The sequence below is a fragment of the Oryctolagus cuniculus genome, chromosome 7 (genome assembly GCF_051225735.1).
Source record: "Oryctolagus cuniculus isolate XC-2025 breed Fujian yellow rabbit chromosome 7, ASM5122573v1, whole genome shotgun sequence".
NCBI classification, from domain to species: domain Eukaryota; kingdom Metazoa; phylum Chordata; class Mammalia; order Lagomorpha; family Leporidae; genus Oryctolagus; species Oryctolagus cuniculus.
The window spans coordinates 76,583,752-76,603,060 of NC_142873.1; the positions used below are offsets into that span (position 1 = coordinate 76,583,752).

Below are 19,309 nucleotides of genomic sequence, written 5' to 3' on the forward strand. Positions count from 1 at the left end.
AGGGACGGCAGAAGTCCTTCTGGTCCTTTCCTTTGCCTTCATTGCTCTTGTTCACTGTCCCTCCCTGTTTCTCCCCCTTCTCTTGCCCGTATGTCAGGCAGGATGATGGCTGTGTGTTGGCGTCCATGATGTTTTTCATTGGGGTTAAGGATAAAGTGCGTGCCAGCTCTTCAGCTGCAGGTTGAGGATTGGTGTCCATTGGGAAGCTATCTTTGGAGCCCTCTCCAGTCCTGGACTCCCTGGTCACTCAAATCTGCCTTGCTTATCAGATAAGCCAAGCATAAGTCAGCGGATAGTCCTCAAACTTTTGGATTGCCAGTCCCAAAAATCAGTTTAAGATTTAAAAGCCATGTGCTTTGCAATGTGTACTCAATGGTTTGCTGACTTTCTCCTTGGGTTTCTTTTAGTCTGTGGTACGTAACTGTCCTAGGAATGGGCCGGGCTCCCTCAGGAAGCTGTTAGGATCATCAAGTGTCATGGGATGGGGTGGAAGGGGACCCTCTAGCTAGGCGGGTCTGCTAAAGGCTTCACCAGCTACCCGGTGATTTCCAATTCTGATATTCAGAAAGACTTGAAAAGAAAAGAAAAGAAAAGAAAAGAAAAGAAAAGAAAAGAAAAGAAAAGAAAAGAATACTATTGACTGCTATTATCTAGTGGAGCTTTTATTCTTAAAATTCAAAGTAGTTGAGATCCAATATAATCAATACAATTAATTTTATCTCAAAACAAAATTTTGCTTTCACTTGTCCATATAACTTTCTAGTTCTCATGATATATAACGTTTCACGTATTTCCAGTGTTCCAAAAAGTGTTTTATAGGTTTACCTAAACTCATGTATAAGAGTTTTTTTTTTTTTTTTAAAGAAAATGATGGATGGGATGGGTGTGTTTGGCACAGAGGTTAACTTGCTGCTTGGGATACTTGCATCCCATATCAGAGTGCCTAGGTTTGAGTCCTGGCTTCATTTTTTTTTTTTTGGTAAGATTTATTCCATTTATTTGAAAGGCAGAATTACTGAAAGAGGGAGAGAGTGAGAGAAGGAGAGAGAGCGAGAGTAAGAGTTGATATCTTCCATCTTTTGGTTCACTCCCTAAATGGCTGCAACAGCCAGGGCTGGGCCAGGCTAAAGCCAGGAGCCAGGAGCTTCTTCCAGGTCTCCCACGTGGGTGCAAGGGCCCAAGCACTTGGACCATGCTCTGCTGCTTTCCTAGGCACATTAGCAGGGAGCTGGATCAGAAGGGGAGCAGCTGGGACTCAATCTGGCACCTATATGGGATGGCAGTGTTGCAGGTTGCAGCTTTACCTGCTATGCCACAATGCCAGCTCCCTGCCTCCACCCCTGATTCCAACTTCCTGCTAAGATGCACCCTGAGAGGCAGCAGGTGGTGGCTCAAGGGTTGGGTCCCTGAAGCCCGTTTGGAGACCCAGATGGAATTCCTGGCCCCTGGCTTAGATCTGGTCCAGCTTTGACTGTTGTAGCCATCTGGAAAGTGAACTGGCAGATGAAAAATCTCTCTCTCTCTCTCTCTCTTTAAAAAAAAAAAAAGAAAAATAAATAAAATTGGAACAACAAAGAAACTGACAATAGATCAATTAAATTCGATTTTTGGTGCTGATGGACTAGGCTTTCCTTTCTGGCTTTGCCTTTGGGGATTTTAACATTTTATTTTATCTCGGCATGTGAAAAATAGTAGCTTATCAACTGTCACCTTATGAATACATTGGGTCAAGAACAAATTGATGCTAGACATCATAGTCATCAGGATGGACAGCTGTGGCATCCAATGCCGTCAAAATTAGAAAGGATTCCAGAAGGTAGGACCTCCTTCTGTTGTTATGCCCTTTCATTCCTCTCTCTTCTGTCCTGTCCCCAACCATCCTCTTCTCAAAATCCTGTGTTCATTTGAGAGCGGGGCTCCCCCTTGCTAATTTCTGTGGCACTTGGATGACAGGCAGGGTGCTAAGCATTGGAGCCCCGTCTCATTTCACCCTCTCATCTGTTGAGCGAGATGCCACTATCCCCGCTTTCCAGATGGGGAGGCTTGAACTGCTGGTGAGCACGTGGCCCGCGCAGGGTCGGCTGGGCAGGCGTGGAGCTCGTGTTCGCACACGGATCTCAGCAGTCAGCTTCTTCTCATTACGCATCAGCATCTTTTGCCTTTCAGTGCAGAGCCTGGGACAGAAACGCTGGAGAAGGAAACAGGTTAGCATACACTGCCCAGCCTCTGAGTACGATGATCTCCTTTTAAATGGTTTTTCTTTCATTTTTGAAGCTTAAACTTACTGCCTGCCTTTTTCAAGCTGGTGCCAGGAAGAGCTGGACATGATTGGTATGCAAATGGTTTAATGCAATAGGAAAAGGCATTTTAGAAACGCAAGCTGACTTTCCGGATGTCTGGGTTCCTTTTTTCCCCCTTCTTTCATAAACTATTTGGTTGGTTCCATTGGAATAAAAAGTAACTAACTGGGGGATAAAAATAACTTCTTTTGTAATTCTGCCTCAACAGACAACAACAATATATTGTGCTTTTTCATGGAAAGATCTAATTTTAGAAAGAATGCAAGAATCCGGCAGCCTGCTGAGTAATAACTGCTTGGCGAGATTGATGCTTACAACAGATCACCACGCTAAAAGCCCTTCTTTAGAAGGTCTGTGAATTGCTTTTTTACGTAACTTGCACGTGTTATTTTGTGACACGGGAAACCTCCTCTAATAGGAAATGAAAAGGTTGTCTGTATAGGGCTTCGGGGATTCCTTTACATCCTGTGCAATGACTCACAGTTTAAATGCACCAGGTTCGGGAGAGGAAGTGTCTTTCATGGTCTTAGAAAAATAAAAACTGTAAACCAGAAACAGAAACAGCAGCCCGCACTCCTCTGTGTGCCCTTGGGCCGAGGGGATGCGCTTTGCATTTGAAGTCCCTGAAACAGTGGACTTCGGGACCAGGATCGCGGGACCCTGGAAGACTGTGAAGACCCTGTCTTTATGCTGCTTGGCTCCGTGACAGTTACCTTTTCTTTTTGCTGTGATTTCCCCCGGATTTAGAACTTTAGTCATCAAGCTCAAGTACAGCCAGAATGTGTCCGCTGCTCTGCACTGTTGATGAGGCTGAATGAAATAGAAAGGGGAACTACAACTCAGAACTCTCCGCTCAGAGTCCCAGGGTCCCGCCCTTGTTTAGGTGAGCGCCAGGGGGACCGCAGAGGTGACCCCTGAGTTGGGGGGAGGTTGCCCTCAGCTCAGAGCCTCTCTCCTGCTCTGGCTTCGTGATCTGCCAGACGTCTCTTCTGGAAGCCAGTTTTCCCGCTGCCCAGAATCTCAGTGAGGTTTTGACTGAAATAATCTTCCCAACAAAAGTTCAGTGTCAGGCCCTCTCCTTGTTGCGGAAGTGGTGCTGATTGGAATTGGGAAGAGCCTGGTGACCTCTGAAACAAATTGAAAAAAAAAAAAAAAAGGAAGAAAAACAAGTTTTGAAAGTTAACTCATGATTTCCATAGAAGAAATCACCATTATTCCGACATATGTGGCATACCATTTGTAAATAGAACCATGAATCTCCCACTCCCAGATCTGGCCAACTAAGCCCTCTCAGATTTGTGGACGTGTGTTATCCTGAATTTCATTCAATGACCTGCTGGTACAGTCTGGTTCCAATTTCACCCAGCTGCATTATTTGGAGTGATAATTTCATTAACAACTAAAAATAAATTGAAATTTATAGACATAATTTGATTTGGGCTAAATGTTTTATAAAAATAAAAACAAATCTTTAAACCACTCACCCTAAACTTCCAGGTATGAAGGAAGAAAAATTTTGCAAAGTGTGGCCAGATGGGCCAGTTCAGTTTACCTAGGGTTTGCAAGATTCCAAGACTCAGATCCTGAATGGCTTGGGATCTGGAAGGGTCACAGAAGAAGTCGGGAGAGGGACCTTACAATGAAATCCTTTCATATCTATGTTAGCGAGAGTAAACCTAAATGGAAACGGGAAGCCTTGAGACGGGATTTTCAGTCTTTAGAATGCAGCAACCTTTCTCCAAATAATCACTGCTGTAGATGTGGATGAAAAGGGGTGCATGAGGCATGGAGCAGCACCGAGCCCCGCTCGCCATCAGAGTGGCCTCCTGAGTTCTGGCCCCGTGACTGAACCCTTCCCCGGTGGAATGAATAATCACAGAACAGCAACGTTTCTGAAGGCAGGAATCAGGGACGACGACAGGAGCTTCTGTGCTTTCAAAATAAATTGTAAAATGATGAAGGCAGGTGACCAGCTATAGTCCAAACTGGTTCCCATGGTAGTCAGGGTGACTTTGGCGTGTGAAAAATCAAAGTGATAACGCAGGTGTGAATTTAGGTCTAGAAACTCAAGTGTGCAAGCATAAGCTCAGTCTTTAAGAACACCTTTATGGGGCCGGAGCTGTGGTGCAGCGGGTTGATGCCCTGGCCTGAAGCGCCGGCATCCCATATGGGCGCTGGTTCAAGACCAGGCTGCTCCACTTCCCATCCAGCTCTCTGCTGTCGCCTGGGATAGCAGTGGAAGATGGCCCAAGTCCTTGGGCCCCTGCACCCGCATGGGGGACCTGGAAGAAGCTCCTGGCTCCTGGCTTCAGATCAGTGCAGTACTGGTTGTTGTGGCCAATTGGGGAGTGAACCATTGGATGGAAGACCTCTTTCTCTCTCTCTTTCTCTCTGCCTCTCCTCTGTCTGTGTAACTCTGACTTTCAAGTAAAAAATAAATATATCTTTAAAAAAGAAAAACACCTTTATCAAGGTTTAATTTATAAACTTACCCATGGCAACTGCACAGTTTGACAAGGTTTAGTAAATTTATACATTTGCCAACCTGATTGTAATCAAGGTTAAGAATCCTCTATTACCTGCAAAAATTTCTTTTGTGCCTTTTGTAGTCAATTCTTATTCCCACCTTCAGCCCCAGGCAACCGCTGAAAGTGGTTTCCATAGTCAGCCTTTTCTAGAAATTTCAAAAATGGAACAAAGCAATATGCTTCTTTAGTGTCTGACATCTTTCTCTTATGAAATGTTCCCAATTTCAGCCATGTCACTGTGTACTCCAGCAGTTCATTCCTTTCGATTGCTGAGTTGTTATTCTGTTATATAAATGAGTCACAATATGTTTATTCATTCACTAGCCGATGGACATTTAATTTGTTTCCAGTTCGAGGTTATCACTAATAAGACTGCTAAGGACATTTGCATACGAGTTTTTGTGTGGACTTTTGTTTTCATTTCTCATGGATAGATATGTAGAAATGGAATTGTTTCTCAGCATTTTGAAAACTCCAGCAGTGTTATCCAAATTTCTGTGCCGTTTTACTTTCTCACCAACAACCCTTGACTTGGTAGGGTCAAGCATTTTTATCACAGAATTCTAGTGAATGTGGTATTTTACTGTGGTATTAATGTGTATTGCCCTAATGACTATTAATGTTGAGGGTTTTTTCCTATGCTTATTAACCATGTGTGTATTTTTGATAAACTATTTGTTTTCCTTGTTTGACTATTTTTATTGGGTTATTGCCTTCCAATTATTGATTTGTAAGAGTTTTGCATATAAGCCCTTTTATCAGATAAATGATTTGCAAATATTTTCTCCTCAGTTGTAGTTTGTTTTTAAATTTTTCCTAATGATGTCTTTTGAAAAATAAAAACATAATTTGGATAAAGTCCAGTTTAACATTTTTTTCTTTTATGAATCTTGCTTTTGGTTAATTGTAGAATAATGTTTGTTTAACCCCAAAATTTTCTATTTTAGATTTAGATTTTAGTCTATGATTCAATTTTTTGTGTATAGTGTGAAGCAAGGGTCTATTATTTTTGCATATGAATATACAGCTATTCCTGTACCATTTGTTGAAAAGACTATATTTCCCCCATTGAATTGCTTTATCATTTTTCTCAATAGCAATTGACCATAAATTTAAAGCCTTATTTCGAGATTCTCTTCTGTTTCTTTGATCTAAACGTCAGACCTTATGAAAAAAGCACACTGTCTTGATTTATGTAGTTTTGTGATAAATTTTGTATAAGTCTTCCAAGTTTGTTCTTTTGTTCAGTTTTTTTTGTTATTCTCTGTCCAATGAATTTTCATGTAATTTTTAGAACCAGTTATCAATTTCTATAGCAGTAGGATCTTTTATCCTGTGATCCTGTCAATCTTGTTTATTAGTTCTAGAGTATTTTTTTTAAAGATTTATTTTATTTATTTCAAAGACTGAGTTATAGAGAGATGTAGAGCCAGAGAGAAAGAGCAGTCTTCCATCTGCTGGTTCACTCTCTAAATGACTGCTATGGCCAGAGTTGAGCTGATCCGAAGCCAGGAGCCAGGAGCTTCTTCCTGGTCTCCCATGCAGGCACGGGGGCCCAAGGACTTGGGTCATCTTCTATTGCTTTCCCAGGCCATAGCAGAGAGCTATGGAGCAGAAATGGAGAAATGGAGCAGCTGGGACTCAAACCAGCACCCATACGGGATGCCAGCACCGCAGGCCAAGGCTTTAACCCGATTTGCCATAGCGCCAGCCCCAGTTCTAGTGTATTTTTTGTAAATTTTGTGAAACTTTCTATCTACAAGAGTACGTCATCTGTACATAAAGATAGCTTAATTTTTCTAAGTTTTACGCTTTTCTTAAAATTGCCTTATTGCAATGGCTGGAAGGTTTTGTACAATGCTGAAGAGAAGTGGTGAAAGCAAACAGCTTTGCCTTGTTCCCAGTCTTAGAAGCAAGATATCAGTCTTTTATCATTAAATATGATGTTAGCCAAGATTTCTTCATGGATGCTGTTTGTCAGGTGGAGAAAGTTAGCTTGTATTCTTAGTTTGTGAGTTTTGAAAAAATCATGAATCAATATTAAATTTTGTCAAATGTGTTTTTTCATCTGTGAGATGATTGTGTGGACTTGTCTTTTATTTATAGTCTATTACATATATTGATTTTTGGATATTAAGCCAACATGGCATTCTAGAAATAAATCCTGTTTGGTGATAATTTTTGTTTTGTTTTAATATATGCTTCTGGGTTTGCTTTTTTTTTTCTTTTTTGTTTCGCATTTATATTCATGAGAGATATTGATCCATAGTTTATCATGTTTGGATTTCATATTTGGCTAATACCGGGTCAATGAGTTTGAAACTGTCCCCTTTCCACATCATTTAATGAAAAACATTGTTTAGGAATGGTTTTGCTTTTTCATTAAATGCTTAGTGGCATTCAACAGTAAAGCTATCAGGCTGTTTTCTCTTTTCTGTGGGATGATTTTAAATTGCAAAGTCAATGTTCTCACTTGACACAGCTTTACTTAGCTTTTCTCCTTTTTTCCTGAGTGCTTTGATAATTTGTAGGAGAATTTTGTACATTTTCCCTAGGTTTTCTATTTTGTTGGTGTAAAGTTTTCACAATCATTTTTTACATTTCTGTAGGGCAGTCCTGCTTGAATTGTGTTGCTGTAGTTATTATGGACTTTAATCACAGGGTGTGGTAGTTCTGGGCGATGCCGATCACCCCAGCCTGTTGATTCAGAGACAGAAAGATGCTGACATGGCCGCGTGGTAGTCTTAACTTCCAGTTAACTGGAATCATTTCTGTGTGTCCTAGAGGAAGTATTCCTGGAGAACTTGGCTCCAGTCCTACAAGGTTTTGTTACCTAGCTGCCACTGTAAAAGGCCATTCCACCATTTGACCACAGCTGCTTCAAGATAGTGGATAAGACCAGTAAAATCGATAAGGTTGACTCCATTTTTTTTAGTCCATTTGCTGTGAAGAAAATTCCTTGATCAGAAGCAGGGCTGTGTAGAACACCACAACAGGGCACAAGGCCTTCTCTAATGATGAAAGTTTTTGCAGAAGCACTAAATGCAATGGATGGCATATCTTTATCTAGAGTGTTTGTTCCATAAGAACAAAATACTGCCCATCCAGCCAACCACTGACTGTAGTCCATGAATCAGTATACAGTTGCTATGTGGCCATTCCTCCTTTCAAATAAAGCAAACGTCCAGGTGAACTACCTGAAGTTCTGCCAACAAGAGTACTTTGTTCACCATTGCCCTTCAGAGATGCCCTGTAGGGTGCTATAATGTCATAGCTGCCTATTTTTGGGTAGTGTCTGCATACCACACACAGCCATCTTTAAGTCAGGCCCAAGTTTTCTTAACCTAGGCAGCTGATCATAGAGGGTGCCCTGAGCTGTAGGTATGAACAGGGAGAGAGATAGTAGCATAGCACAAGGAGGATCCGTGAGCTCTTGGGCCATTGCTTCATGTAACTTCCTTGTGCCTCCAGGGTCTGCTTGGGCCAATCTTGGTGGAGTGCTACTGTGCTTCCTCAACTTTACGGCTTCTTGGTTCCAACAGCAACAAGTTAATGATGGGCAGCTCCAGTTGCATGGTGATTTGGTGGCACATGGTTAAGTATCTAGTGCTTACTGAGGCCCAGAAGCAGGTCAAATACTCTCTCTTGGGGCCAGCACTGTGGTTCAAGTAATGGAGAAGCTTTCATGGCAACCTGGACCTCTTGCAAATCCTTCTCATTTCGAAGCTAGTAGCTTCTCAGGTGCCTTAGTAAGCGGGCCATAGTAACATGCCCATGTGAGGCCTATGTTGCCTTTAGAATCCATAGAGGCCCACTAGGCATTATACCATTTTCCAGTTATAGAAAAGGCCACATACAGCAACTTAGCCTTTACCTTGGTGGTGGTGGGGGGGGATATTGCAACAGGCCCCATACCACTTGAGCACCATACATTCTACTGAATGGAAGGCCCTTGAATTTATTTTATGAAAGAAGCTTTATTCAACTTCACTTTTTTAAAGAGCGGTTTTAGGTTCATAGCAAAATAGAGCAGAAAGTACATAGGGTTCTCATATATCCCTGCCCTGACACGTGCAGTTTCCCCTCCATCAACATCGAGTACCAAAGTGATAAATGTGTTGCAGTCAGTGAATGTACACTGACACATCATCACCCCAAATCCATATTGTGCATTGGGGTTCACTTTTGCTGTCCTTCAGTCTACAGGTCTTGACAAAGATGTAATGGCACAAGCCACCACCGTAAGATCGTGCAGAGTGGCTTCAGCTGCTCTGAACACCCTATGCATTCCCTCTTCCCCCAACCTTCCCAACCTCTGGTTCCTATCTTCACAGCTTTGCCTCTTCCAGAATATTACATAATTGGAGTAGGAAAATATGTTGCTTTTTCAGACTGGCTTCTTTCATTTAGTAATGCACACATTACAAACATGGCATGTTTGCTCATTCCTTTTTAGCTCTGGATCATATTACATTGTTTGGTAGCAGCAGAGTTTATTTATTCATTCACTTACGGAAGGTCATCTTGGTTGCTTCCAAGTTTGGGCAGTTATGAATAACACTGCTATAAGCATCCATGCACAGACTTTTATGTGGACAGAAATTCTATTTTCTTTGGGTAAATACAAAGGAATGTGGTTGCTGGATCATATGATAAGAGCTGTGCAGTTTTTAAAAAACAAGACTATCAATTTGTCTTCCAAAGTGGCTATACTATTTTGTGCTTCTACCAGCAGTGAATGGGGGTTCCTGTTGTTTCCCATTGTTGCCAGCATTTGGTGCTATCATTGTTTTGGATTTTGGACATTCTAATAAATTTGTAGTGATATCTGTTATTTGAATTAGCAATTCTCTAATGACATACGATGTTGAGGCTCTTTTCATATACTTATTTGCTATCTATATATCTTCTCTGGTGAGGTAACTGTTCATGTCTTTTTCTCATTTTTTAACTGAATTGGGTTCTTCATTTTTCTTATTGTCAAATTTTTTAATTATTTATATATTTGTAGATAATAGTCCTTTATTGGATATGTCTTTTGCAAATATCTTTTCCTAGCCTGTAACTTGTTTTATAATTCTCTTAAAAATGTCTTTTTATATTCAATGGAAGCCCCATGAGGCTTTGCTGGCTTAATTTCTCACTCAAGGACACACAATTGTCTTACTAATAGGTCTAGTGTATTTGCTGCTTCTTGCTCTCTAGATCTAATTCACGTTTCATCAATGTAATGGCCTGGTACTTGTTGAAAGGAAAAGCAGTCAAGTCCCTGCAGACTGTAGTAAAGCACAGGGCTGCAAGGTTGAGATACTCTGGGGGAAATGCTTTGAGAGTGTATTCCTGGCCTTGCCTGATGAAAGCAAATTGCTTTTGGTAGTTTTTATTAGTGGTTATCAAGAAAAAATAATCTTCCTGATCAATAGCTGCAAACCAGGTACCACAGAACGTGAATTTGTCCAGGCAATGTAATGTCATTTGGAAGAGGAACTGGAATTGGAGTCGCCACCTGGTTAAGTTTACTCTGTAGTCAGTCATTCTCCAAGATCTGTTTCTACACAGGCCCAATAGGCAAGTTGAGTGAGTATGGTGGGAATCATCACTGCTGCCTCCTCCCAGTCCTTGATAGTGGCACGTTTTTCTGTAACCTTCCAGGAATGAAGCATTGCTTTTAATACTGTTTTCCTAGGTGAGGCTTCTAGTCTCTTCCCGTTAGTCTTCCTACCTTAATAGCCCTCACTTCACAAGTCAGAGAATGTACATGGGGATTCCTTCAGTTATGGAGTATATGTGTTCCAATTATTCACTCTAGAACTTATGGAATACTCATTGAATAGCTGTAGGGACTCACTGAATGCAATGTGACTTGAACTAAGACTCCATGGATCATCTGGCTTCCATAAACTCCTACTCTGACTGGTAGAGCATGTAATATTTGTATCTCCTGAGATTAGTGTCAGTTCAAAGCTAGTGGCCAGTAGTCCTTCAAAAGTTTCAATATCTTTTTTTTCCAGTGCACAGTGTCTCTGGTAAAAAGCAATAGATCCCTTTGGGGAAACCTAAGAAAAAAATTAATTGTATTAAAAATTTTTATTTATTTGAGAGAATTACAGAGAGAGAGGGGGAGACAGAGACAGAGAGAGAGAGATCTACCATCTGCTGGTTCACTCCCCAAGTGGCTGCATAGGGCAGCTCTGGACTAGGCAAAAGCTAGGAGCCAGGAGCTTCATCCAGGTCTTCCAGGTGGGTGCAGGGGCCCAGGCACTTGGGCCATCTTCTGCTGCTTTTCCCAGGCCATTAGCAGTGAGCTGGATTTGAAGTGGAGCAGCTGGGAATTGAACTGGTGGCCATATGGGATGTCAGCATTGCAGGTGACGGCTTTACCTGCTACACCACAATGCCGACCCCAATAAGTAAAAAATTTTAGCAGTGTGGCAGAGCACTTCTTCAAGGAGATTAAGCCTCATTTTCACTTAAGAAGTTTTGGGTCTGTAAACCAGATCAAGTCTAGGAACTGACTGAGAGGATGTACATCTGTTTTGTGTTTCTAGAGAGACTTTACTCACTTAGCTAAGAACTCTTGTTCCTAAATAGATCGAGTAAGAATGTAGTAGGCTGACCATCTTTTAGGGACACCATAAGCAGCTGGTCAATGCCATGGGTCTCTGTGAGTTGCAAGGTTCTGGTTACTGCACTGACTCTGCTGTCCATTATGGTGACCATTTCTCACCTTGTGTTTGGTGATTAGGTGCCACCACTTGGCCCCTGCCACCCTGGAATCCAGTCGTCCTCACTGCATTTTGGGGTTGCAGCTTAGTAGCAGCCGTTACCATGGTCATTCCTGATCTACAGAAAAGGGCAACCAGAGAGCACATCACATTTACTCCTTGTGGTGGTGGTGAAAGGTGTGTCCTCTGGACTTCACAGGTCAGGTGAGCAGGTCTTACCTATAAATCCACTCTGACGTTCCAGTCCTCCTATGCCCTCAGAGACCTGCTTTTACAGTATATTAAGACAAGTTCTGACATTTCAATTTCATTTAGGGTAGACCACTTTTTGGTGCGTGTTTCAGCCAACGAACCTAACAAATTGTTCAAACTTGTTCTAGCTCCTCAAACTTTAACATGAACTCTAAAATCTCTGCTTAGTGGGGGCTATGATAATATATTTGGTTTTGTTCAACTTTATGTTCCTTCTGATATGCGATAGGCAGGCAGCTAGTTAGGCCTGCTGAATTGGAAATCCTACTTGTCAATTAAAATGCCCCTTTCCCAGGATGCATCTGTTTCATCCGGGACCTAAGGGAACACCATGAAAATATGAGAATTAAGCTCCACATGGAACTTGTGGAGGTGCCATAAACTCCCAGGTGGCTGCATGACTTGGGGGCCTCACCCCCAGCCTCATAAAAGAGATCAAGAGTGGGGAGGAGCCCTCGCTCTCTCTCTCTTTCTCGCTCTCTCTGGTCCACTGCAGACAACAGCTGGAGGGGCTGCAACATGCTCTCTCTGCTTCCCCTCTCCCACCCCTGCTACCTGGGCTGCCGAGTTGCTACAAAGCTTTCTAAGGCAGGGATGTACAGGACCTGGCACTCCGGGAGCTGTCACCCTTTGTGGAGAGAGGAGGCGTGGGGTTCACGCCATCAGCCACCCAAGATGCTGGGTCCCCAGTGGGAAAGGCAGAGTTGCCAAGGAGATAAGTGGAGGCTGAGGGAGATAAGAGGAAAGAGCACTCCCCAGAACCCTGGACCAGTTTTCCAACAAAGCCCTTGGGAACCCACACTGGGCCCTGGAACGGGAGCTGTGCAGACAGCCAAGGAGCGGGAGTGCAGCCTGCAAGTCCTCCCAACAGCCTTCGCCACAACAGTTTGCTATTTACTTTGGATGTGGGCCGTACCCACAACTCGCACACAAGATTTATCACCAGACTGCAATGCTAACCAACTTCCCAAGCACAAGCTCTGGTCCCCGCGGCTTCGGGGAAAGGACACGAGGGGAGGAACAGAGGCTGGGTCTGCAGAGATTCTTTTGTTCTTTCTGCAGGAGGTAGGTCAAGAAGTTCTAGAGACGTAAACTCATCTTGTGATTCCATTTTTTGACAACTTTTTTGAAGTTCTGTATTTAGAGAAATAAGTATTCTAGAAATATTTTCAGCAGCTTGGGTATCTCATCACTACTACAGGGTCATGTCCTGAGTCTCTAAACCCTGTTAACCATCCTTGCTTCTTCTTCAACCCTTTATTTTAATCAGGAAACCAAGCCTTGAAATTTCTTGTAAGGGGATTTGTACAAAGTGGAAGCCAGACATCAGTTCTAGAGCCATGAAGTCAGAGGCCAGTCAGGTATGTAAAGAGTGCCAAGGTAAGAAGCAGATTCCTGGGAACTGGGGAGGAGGTGACAAGACTTTAGAGAAGAACTCCTGAGGTGTTACAGACTCACAAGAGAATACGGAGAATTATCACCCAGCCACCTGGGCCAACAGGTTGCCGCATGCTAATTAGAGACAACCTAGGATTGGACAGGCCTCCTTTTGGCCTTGGTACATAAAATCCTGAGTCAAGGCAGAATTCTCAAAATGACTGGGTTGGGATTTCCTTCATTAGTCCACAAAAATTGGGACTCACTGGAGTTTTCACAGGTAGACAAACCAATCCTCCCACACTCCACTAAAGAGATTAACCCTGCATTGAGAGCCCAAGTGACCCTTCCCTGGCCTTCCCTGTGTGTCCCTAACAGTGCAGGGCCTGGAAGGGTTGGGGACAAGGAATGTGTGCTAAGGTAAAGAAAAGTGTGCTCTCTCCTCTTTCCCCCAATCACAGACCAGACAGGGCAGCTGGCATTAGATGGCACTGCAGCTATTGAAAGAGAGAAAAAAAATCACCAAAGGATACACCTGAAATTGATGTCGTGTGTCTGGATTCTTTCAGCCTCCTGCCTCTAGCACCTGGCAGGGTACCTGGCACATAGCTATGCCCAATTAAAATACATTATGTCACCTTCACCTTGGGGAATGACTTCCACAGAGCTAATCAGAAGCAATGCCAAGAAGAGAACCAAGGCCTTATGAGTTTGAATCTGGTGCAACAAAAGAAGAGAACTTTCATAAACTCAATTCCTCAACATTGATCTGAAAGAGATTTGACGTGCATGGTTTTGTTCTTTGCTTGATTGACAATGATCCCATTTTGCACTCTTTCCTGGATCTTCTTTCTTTCATTTCCTGCTTTAAAATCATTCACAGTAGTTTGTGTAGCCCTCTCCGGGAAACTTGCTGTAGGAGGGACATTAGACATTTTCATTTCTAAACCATTTACAGCCAGTAGAGCCTCAGTGAGTACAAGCACACGAAGACCTAGAAACAGGGTGGCGTGACTCCTGCCTTCAGAGCTCACCTCTGTCTGACAGCAGGGACAGATGTGTATGCTGGAGCCATGCTGGATAGGGCTAAATAGGGCTTCCAACAAAGTGCGAGAACAAGAGATCGCAGCTGCTTCTTTAAAAAAAAAAACTCACTTTTTTTTTTTTTTAATGGGGTGAGAGGAGGCTGTAGGGAGAGGAGATCTATCTATCTATGGGTACACACACACACACACACACACATATATATATATATAGAGAGAGAGAGACTGAGAGAGTGTTCCCATCTGCTAGCTGATGCCCTAAATGCCGACAAAAAGCCGGGAGCTGGGAACCCAATCCAGGTCTCCCATGTAGATGGCAGGAACCCAATACCCAACTACTTGACCCACCAGCACCAGGGTGTGCCTTAGCAGGCAGCTGGTATCGGGGCCAAAGTTGGGAAGTGAAGTCAAGGTCTCTGACAGAGGATGCAGATGTCTTAGCTGCAAAAGTGAATGGCCACACCCTGCATCTGCTTCTGACAGAGATTTTGATGAGCACATCACAACAATGGTGGCCTATTTTTTAGGAATTTCTTGGGTGGAGATGGGAAAAGCATTTTGGTTTGAAGGAATAGCAGAGCTGTCTGAAGCCTGGATGAGTGGCCCTGAGGGGACACCAAGGAGAGCAAAGAGGCTGAGAAGCTGAACTGCTCCATATTACGGAGGCTCTCCAACGCCCCAAGGCGCTGCACTCTCTTCCTTCCTTGCTGTGTGCCATCAGGGGTTTGCAAGGAGGGGCAATGGGATCTGAACTTCGGAGAAGGAAGCAGTGAGCAGGTGTAGCGGTGACCTAGGTGAGGCCCAGGCATTCATCAAGTACCTCCCAACAGCCGTCTGAAGCTGAGGCACCGCAGAGCAGGCCTGAGGGTGTGCACCACCAGGTGGGCAGGCAATGCAGAGTTGCAGGCACACAAAATAGGGCGCAGGGCCCTGAGGCAGGAACGCATCAAGGAAATGTGCCACTGGAGATGGTAGTTGAGCTGAGACTTTATTTGCCAGGCCAGGAAGTTGGGAAGGAGGAGAAGGGAGAGACAAGAGGCATCAGCAAGGAAAAAGTGCTGGCGCAGAGAGCACAGCTCATTGGCAGGACCTGCTGTGCACTGCTTGCGTTTATCAAATTATTTTACTTACTTGAGCAATGCTTATTTATTGAAGAGAATGTGCCCATTATATAAAAACAAACAAACAAAGAATGAATCTATAATCCTACCACCTGGGATGATCATTTAAAAAGTTAGGTGGATATCCTTCCATTTTTATGTTTATATACATGTCTTAATCAGAATAAATGTGTGTATATATAAAGTTCATGGGAAAACAGAATTTAAAGATAAGTTTGGGACCAAATGTTTGGCATTAAAATGCCCATGTCCTACTTGGGAACGCCGGGTTTGATTCTCAGCTCTATCTCCAGCTTTTTGCTAATGCAGACCCTGGGAGGCAGCAGTGATGACTCAAGTGAATTGGTTCCTGCCAGCCACGTGGGAGACCTGACATGACTTCCTGATCCCTAGCTCTAGCCCTGGCCAAGCCCCTACTGTTGTAGGCATTGAGGGAGTGAATCAGTGGATGGGAGCTCTCTGTGTCTATTTCTGTTTCCCTTTCTCTGTCTCTCAAATAAATTTTAAAATATTAAATGAATATGAATTTATTTTAATGCAAAAGTAATAAATGCATTTTTTAAATTATACATTTCCATGAACTTTTTGAAGACTTTTTACGTAACTATGTGCATGTGTATAGACTCAGATATATCTATACATTTATGATAAGTGGAAGATCATAAGTGTATGTGCTAATGTGTCTCTATCTCTATTGGATCTCCTTCTCCAACAGCTTTAGGAATTAAATAGGGTTACATTTCTTTTAGTTTTTAAAAATTTATTTATTTGAAACGCAGAGCAACAGATAGGGGAGAGACTGAGAGAGAGAGAAGTCTTCCATCCACTGGTTCACTCCCCAAAAGCCTGCAATAGCCAGGTCTGGGCCAGGCCCAAGCCAGGAGCTAGGAATTCTGGGTTTCCCACATGGGTGTCAGGGGCCCCTATACCTGGGCCATCTTCTGCAGCCTTCCCAGGGACATTAACAGGAAGCTGGATAGGAAGTGGCACCCCAATATGGGGCTCTGCTATCACAAGCAGTAGCTTGATCTCCTTTGCCACAAATGTTGACCCCTATATTTCTTTGATGTCCAAGCAATATTGACTTAGAACACCCACTAGCCAAGCCTGGAAGGAAGTCTAACCCTCCCCGGCGTTATTTCTAGGAATATACAAGTAATCCCTGCATATTCCTCAACCTGCCCTGTGCCGCCCCCCCCCCCCCCCCCCCCCCCCCCGCCTGCTGCCCACTGATGATGTGTCTGATTTAAATAACAAAGGGAGACACAGATGGATGGTTAATTCCAGCTAGAATGGAAACACTTCCTGGACCAGGAACTTTGTCTTCCTTGTCCACCGCTGTACTTTCAATGCTTCCAAACTACCACCATGTAGATATTCAATGCAAATACTGAATGTACGGATGAATTCAAAATCCCCATTTATTGAACATTGTTTCTGTGCTGGGGGTTAGGAGTGCACGTGTAAGCAAAATGAAAGGTTCTTGTATGTTGGATATATTTTAGATAGCATCTTTTACAAACAAACCAGGGCCCACTGGAAGCAGTGAGATTCCCAGAACATAAAGTATTCAGGAAGGCACAAAAGTGGATTCCTGCATTGGGTGGGATGTTGGACTAAGTGGCCACTAATGACCCTCCTAAATGTAATATTTAAAGAATTTTAGCAAATCTTTTCTTACTTATTAGTCATAACAATCAAACAGATCACAGAAGGACTCCAAAGGAGATAAAATTGCAAATAAAAAAACAAATATTATGATGAAATCCAAATATTTGTTGATAATAAGATTTCTGGAGAAGCCTGCAGGGTGTTGCTTTAGATAAGAAACAGATAACTTTTAAATAACAGAATTTTGAGAAATCATAAATCTTAGAATGTATTCAAACATTTGACCTTTAATTCAATCCATTTACCATATTCAAAACTCATGTTCACAAACAAAATAGCCAAGAACTAAATATGACAATTAGAACAAGCTCTTGGTAAATTTTTTTTTCTTAAAGGCTTATTTATTTGTTTGAAAGGCAGAGTTACAAACAGAGAGGAAGACACAGAGATCTTCTTTCCTCTGGTTCACTTTCCAAATGGCTGCAACAAGCCAGGGTTGGGCCAGGTTGAGGTCAGGAGCCTGGAACGCCATCCGGGTCTCCCATGTGGGTGACGGGGACCCAAGCCCTCAGGCCATCTACTGCTGCTTTCTCAGGAGACTTATCAGATAGCTGGACTGGAAGTAGAGAAGCTAGGACTAGAACTGATGCTCATATGGGATGCCAGAGTGACAGGCAGTGGCTTAGCCCGCTGTGCCACAGAACTGACCCCTTGATAAGTCTTTTTAAAGAAAAATCAAAGGTCTTGACTTTGGTCACTATCCAGAAAATCAGGGTTCATCACTTTTTTTAAAAAAATTTTAAGTTATATAAACTTCGTGCATTTCCTAAATACAATTTAGGAACATAGTGATTCTTTCTACCCTACCTTCCCTCCCACCTACACTCCCATCCTTCTTCCTCCTCCCTCTCCTATTCCCAGTTTTATTTTTTACTAAGATCTACTTTCTTTTTTCTTTTTTTTATTTATTTAATTTTTTTGACAGGCAGAGAGGACAGTGAGAGAGACAGAGAGAAAAGTCTTCCTTTACTGTTGGTTCACCCTCCAGTGGCCGCCGTGGCCAGCGCACCGCACTGATCCGAAGGCAGGAGCCAGGTGCTTCTCCTGGTCTCCCATGCGGGTGCAGGGCCCAAGCACTTGGGCCATCCTCCACTGCACTCCCTGGCCACAGCAGAGAGCTGGCCTGGAAGAGGGGCAACCAGGACAGAATCCGGCGCCCTGACCGGGACTAGAACCCGGTGTGCCAGCAGGCGGAGGATTAGCCTATGGAGCAGTGGCGCCAGCCAAGATCTACTTTCAATTAACTTTATACACACAAGATTAGCTCTACACTAAGTAAAGAGTTCAATAAATACTAAGAAAAAAAAAAAAAAAACCTGTTCCTCAACAGTAGAGACAAGGGCTGTTCAGTTATTGCATCGCAAAGTGTCAGTTTCACTTCTATAGATTACCTTTTAAGTACTTCATTAGTTACCACAGATCAGGGAGAACATATGGTATTTGTATTTTGGGGACTGGCTTATTTCACAAAGTATAATGGTTTCCAGTTGCATCCCTTTTGTTGCAGAAGACAGAATTTCAGCTTTTTCTTTTACTGCTGTGTAGTATTCCATGGTGCGCACATTCCATAATTTCTTTATCCAGTCTTCAATTGACAGATATCTGGGTTGATTCCATATCTTAGCTATTGTGAATTCAGTTGCAATAAACATGGGTGTACAAATAACTATCATTTGCTGATTTCATTTCCTTTGGGTAAATTCCCAGGAGTGGGATGACTGGGTCATATGGTAGGTCTATATTCATATTTCTGCAGTATCTCCATACTGTCTTCCATAGTGGTCTTACCAGTTTACATTCCCACCACAGTGGATTATGGTACTTTTCCCCTACATCCTCACCAGCATTTGTTGTTTTTAGATTTCTGTATGAAAACCATTCTAACTGGAATGAGGTGAAACCTCATTGTGGCTTTGATTTGCATTTCCCTGATGGCTAGCGATCCTGGGCATTTTTTCATGTGTCTGTTAACTGTTTGGATTTCTTCTTGAAAAATGCCTGTTCAACTTCTTTGCCCATTTCGTTACTGGGTTGTTTGTTTTGTTGAGTTTCTTGAGCTCTTTGTATATTCTGGATATTAATACTTTATTAGTTGCATAGTTTGCAAATATACTCTCCCATTCTGCCGAGTGTTTCTTTTGCAGTGCAGAAGCTTCTCAATTTGATATAAGAGTTCAGCACTTTAAGAAAAAATTTTCATATATTGGTCTTATTGACTTGGGATTCAAATTCATCCATCTATGCCTTCATAGATAGTAGGTGTGGGTGTCTGACCTTGCAGTTAAGCTGCTA

At 42.8% G+C, this 19,309-nt stretch overlaps 1 long non-coding RNA gene across 5 annotated transcripts in view; it reads left to right on the forward strand.

Moving 5' to 3' along the window:
- The first annotated feature begins 1,974 nt into the window (after positions 1–1,974).
- LOC127493417 (uncharacterized) overlaps positions 1,975–19,309 on the forward strand; it is a 63,326-nt gene continuing 45,991 nt past the window's right edge. Inside the window, exons 1-3 of one of the 5 annotated variants that reach the window (XR_016237181.1) lie at positions 1,975–2,204; positions 2,509–2,650; positions 13,076–13,166. This is a non-coding gene — a long non-coding RNA (uncharacterized LOC127493417). Of the gene's footprint in view, positions 2,651–12,730; positions 12,871–13,075; positions 13,167–19,309 lie in introns of those variants that run through there. The other 4 variants (XR_016237179.1, XR_016237180.1, XR_016237178.1 and 1 more) reach the window with 4 other exon arrangements.